The sequence below is a fragment of the Euprymna scolopes genome, chromosome 17 (genome assembly GCF_053919585.1).
Source record: "Euprymna scolopes isolate OS-2025 chromosome 17, ASM5391958v1, whole genome shotgun sequence".
In the NCBI taxonomy this organism is placed as follows: domain Eukaryota; kingdom Metazoa; phylum Mollusca; class Cephalopoda; order Sepiida; family Sepiolidae; genus Euprymna; species Euprymna scolopes.
The window spans coordinates 121,560,882-121,566,138 of NC_136498.1; the positions used below are offsets into that span (position 1 = coordinate 121,560,882).

Below are 5,257 nucleotides of genomic sequence, written 5' to 3' on the forward strand. Positions count from 1 at the left end.
ATATATATATATATATATAAATAAAATGGCGTCGTAAAGTGTAAAAATGTAGTTCCCTTTTCCCGCTGTTCCTTGTCGTTTCTTTACACGAAAGAATCAAATGTTTGCATTTACGCCATAACTTTTTCCTCTCTCTTTTTTTTGTTTGTTGTTGTTTTGTTTGGTTTTCTTCTCTAATATTATATATGCGCGCGGGTGTGTATGGAAATAAGCATCAAATATTCATTCGTGTGGAATGGATGTCTTTGCAGACGGTTTGCTTTCCGTGTAAGGCGATCATTGCTTTTCTCAGATCGCTGTGAACGAAATAAGGAGTGAGATGAAATTGATTCACCGTTTCTGTTTCTGTTTTGTTATTATTTTTTTAATTATTTATTTTTAATGGTCAACAAATAATAATAATAATAATAATAATAATAATAATAATAATAATGATAATAATAATAATAATAATAATAATAATAATAATGATAATAATGATAATAATAATAATAATAATAAAGACGGATATCACTTAATGCACGTTTAAACGTTTAAAAGGCCAACTAAACGATTGAAGAATCAGGAATTGGAAATTTTAAAATAATTATTTTGCTGAAGGTATGAGAATTCTTTCTTTTCTTTTACATGAATTTTCTCGTTTTTTTTTTGATTTTTTTTTTGTAAAACGTTGTTATCCGCTTTTAAACTAAATGTCTCTCTTTCTCTCTCTCTCTCTTTCATATATATATATGAATTTATTTTTTAGATTTTCTAGTTAAATTATTAGTTAATAATTATTAGTTAATATCATTTTTGCATAATTTTAAAATTATTATTATTATTGTTGTTATTATTATTATAATTATTGTTATTATAATTATAATTATAATAATAATAATAATTATTATTATTGTTGTTGTTGTTGTTGTTCGTTGATGTTTTGTTTGTTTCTGTATTTTTCCGTTTTCCAAATAAATTCCCGTTTACCTTTAAAAATCAAACAAGTCGAATCTCTTTGACTTATATATATCTACGATCATTTTTCCCCTTCTCCTTGGAATAGATGGGAAAATCAACATGGAAAATTACGCACATCAACTCGCCGAGGAGTCCGATTCTTGTCTGGGACGACGAAAGTAAAGATTATGTCGTCGGAAACTGCTGCAATGTCAATAATTATTCTCCCCCCCCCCCCAAATCCCCATCCTCGCGTGGAATAGAGGTGGGGAGGTGAAAAAAAGGGGTTAGAAGGGACGGGAACAGACAGGAGACAGAAAAGGGCGGGGTTGGTAGAGACACAAGGGGAGGAGGGGAAGCGGACAAGGAATGGGTGGGGTTTTCCTTTGCTTGGGTATTAATAGGAAAACAATGACATATAACTAATTAGCTGGGAGGAGACAAACAAGATGTCGTCCATTGTATTTTGAACGAGGGGAGGAGGAGGGGGAAATGGAGTGAGGGGTAGAGGGACGTAGAAGGATAGGGAGGCTGTAAGTTAGGTCATTTTTAGCTTTTAGTTTGAAATGATGAGAAGAAGCGGAGGGGACAGGGGAGGGGGAATCAGAGTTTTATGGCGTTTAAAATAAATTATGTTTACTATGAATTAACGACTTCTTTGAGTACGAGAGATAAAAGGTATATATATATATATATATATATATATATATATATATATATATATATATATATATATATATATATATATACGTATGTATATATACGTATATATATACGTATATATATACGTATGTATATATACGTATATATACATATCTATGCATATATATATATATATTTATGTATATATATATGAGTGTATATATCCATACAGAGAGAGAGAGAGAGAGAGAGAGAGAGAGAGAGAGGAGAAAAGAGAAAGAGAAATAGATAGAGAAATGTATAGACAGAAAAGACGAAAAAGGGAATAATACACGCATGCATAACTATATATATCTATATATCTATATATATATATCTATATCTATATATATATATATATTCTATCTATCTATTTATCTATCTATCTATATAGACACACACACACACACACACACACACACACACACACACACACACACATATATATATATATATATATATATATATATATATATATACAAAACTATATTAGCAATGTATAAAATGTATTTATAATTACATATAATAAAATTATATATAAAAAAAATGTATATATGTAAAAATATTTCAAACCTTTATATATCTAATTTTAAATAAATAAGAATGTAAATATATTAAATACTAATCATAGTGGGGGTGATAAGTAGTTAAATGGATTAATCCAAAGCTTATAAATACAAGACTGATAAATTAAAAAAATATATCCATTTTAAATGTGGAAATTGATGAATCGCACAGGTAAGAAATTCATTTTTATACTATGAAAAGGTTAGTAATTGCAATTAAGAATAGGAAATTGGATCAAATGTTTGTAACATGTCTTCTTCCTAAGATTAAGGGTGGTGGTGTTTGATCAACACTGCTGGGGAGCCATGATGTAATATACTGTTTTGTTTTTAGATCCCCGAAACAGTGTTTCATGGTAAACAACTGATGATCCCTTGAAAAATAAATTATTGGTACTATAGTAAATTCGAGAGCGAGTTGATGCAGTGATTGCAGGTGATTAAATAACTCACTGACTAGATGGTTTTCTAACGAATGATAAAAAAATATTTTTTATATAGTTTTAAAGGTTATATATATATATATATATATATATATATATATATATATATAGAGAGAGAGAGAGAGAGAGAGAGAGAGAGAGAAAGAAAGAGAGAGAGAGAGAGAGAGAGAGAGAGAGAGAGAGGGAGAAAAGAAATTTATAGACAGAAAGAATGAAAGATATATAGGTCTAGAAAGGAGGGAAGAGAGAAAGAGACATATATAAAAATGGACAGAGAAAAAGAGAGAGGAGTGGGCGAGGTGAGAACAGGAAGAGGAGGGAGAGGCAACGTATAGGGGAGTTTGGAAGAGAAAAACCGGAAGAGGAAGACATTAAGAATATATTTGCCCGATTGTACAATACGCTTAAACATGATATTTTAATTTACGCAGATTGCGTATGTATCATTTTGGAATCAATCCTCTATTGAATATTTTAAATTTTACGAGGAATAATTTGCCCGGTAGATTAATTCTAAAAAAAATAAATAAAAAATTAATAAATGATAATGTCGTTTATTGAATCTGTTTTTGTTTACAATATCACGTCATTAGGTGTATCAGAATCTTTTGGTAATTTTTGACACCCCTAACACAAAACGGCGAATAAAATATTAAAAAAAAACTCGTAATTTCTCTTTTTAAAGTGGGTTGTTTATTATCTTTATGAAATATACTTCCAAAATAAACTATTAAAGTTGTTTAAAAAATAATAGAAATATTATTTTTTATTTTGTAAAAGACAGTGTTTATAAAGTGCCTGCGCGCGTCCATGCAGCCAGTTTTTTGCGTAATGAAATCAATTGAATTTGATGAGTTAAATTTTTTCAATTTTTAAACTTTAAAAATCTATCAAAATTTTTCTATTGATTCAATTTTTAATATATTTTCAGGTTCAATGTAAAATTTTATGCTCTTTCCAATAAACTGAATATGATATTTTAGACAAACGTTTTTTTCAATTCACCACCCCCATTTTCAAATGTCTATTAAAATGAAAATAATTAATTTTCTCACCTCAAATTTATACATCACAAATAAAAGATCAATAAATAAAATATGCTAATAAAAAAAGAACAGTTATTTGCAAATTTACCTGTAAAGTCCAAAGTTTAAAACCTTTTTTTAAAAAAAAAAACACGTTGAATTTTTTTAAAGTGAAACCTTGTAATCTTCATATATTGTTCAGAAAATTTCGTACAATTACGACAATTTTTTCTATTTCATGCAATGTTTTTTTTTTTAGATATTTTAAAAAAAATTCACTCCATAAAGAAGAAATAAAATATATTAAATCAAATACTCACGTATTTCTTTAAGCGAATAAAAAAAAAAATCGGTACATTTTTTTTTTTTTAACAGTAAAAACTGATAAGTGAAATGTGATCATTTTTCACTTACGGTGGCTCATATTTACTAACTTTTGTTTACAGCACGCAATAGAAAGAGACATTAATTCTGGCGCTTAAAGCCACCGAAGATGTCAACTCGAAGAAAAGCAGACATCTGTCTCCCTTTATTTCAACTGTGAAAAGCATCTGATGTCGCGTTTTTTTTTTAACTCTTGCCTAAAAAAGTGTTTTATTTAAAAGGACATGGAATATAAAATATAAATATCGATAAATTCTTAACAATGAAGAATGGAAGTACTCATTGCTTAGTATTTTTTATAGGTAAGTGATTTTTTGGAATGTATATATATATATATGTATATATATATATATATTATCAAAGTTAGTTAAAATTCGTTGATTTTCTTTAAATCTTTTTTTTTTAAAGAAAACCGATTAAAAAACAAATATTGCATAATTTGCTATTAAACCTGTTATTATTTTAAAATTTGGTCTTTTCTCCTTTAATTGAAAAAAAATAGGGGTTGAATTACATTTTTTAAGTAGTTATAAGCTTCCAAAGATAGTAAGTCGAATTATTCAAGTTTTTATCACGCATTTTTAATGGCGATTTCCGACACTGCTATCACGTTATCTGATATTAGGGTTTGACGATAATTGCCCTGGAAATGCCACTTCTGGTTAATGTTTAGTTTTAAAATATACAAAGAAGGAATGATTTGCAGCGATTTTCAATGGTACCTCTTCTTTTTAAAAAAAATTACCACTATGTTATATATCCAGATGATAATAGTTCTGTTTTTTTCAAGAAAAAAATCGTTTGCTAAGAATTGAATATTGTTTGATTTTCTGAGAATTTTCTCCCTTTGTTGGTGTAACGTAAACTTATTATCCCGCATTTTTTTATCTATAAAAAAGAAAACAATTTTTAGGATCGTATTTTTTCGATTTTCGATACTTATTCGATGAATTTGTGTACAAAACATATCTAAGAACACTGCCAGACACATAAATTACCTTTGTGTGAAATTTGCAGAATATAGGCTCAGCCGTTTCGGAACCTATAAGGATGGAAGTCACACACACAAACACATACACACAAAGTGACTGTTATATAATAGTATTGTATTCTTTGGTTCAAACAATATTTTTTTTTTATTTTGAAAAGTTATTCTTTTAAATGAAATTTAAACATATAAACTCTATAACTTTATTTGCTTTGTCTAGTATATTGAGCA

General features: G+C 27.9%; 1 protein-coding gene across 1 annotated transcript in view; it reads right to left on the bottom strand.

Annotated features, from left to right (window-relative positions):
• The window catches only part of LOC145296948 (uncharacterized), a 133,611-nt gene extending 132,912 nt beyond the window's left edge, over positions 1–699 (bottom strand). The window contains exon 1 of the mRNA XM_080143168.1: positions 1–699. This exon is cut by the window's left edge and continues 248 nt beyond it. The gene's annotated coding sequence lies outside the window, so the exon portion shown is untranslated.
• Between the last annotated feature and the right edge of the window lie 4,558 nt (positions 700–5,257).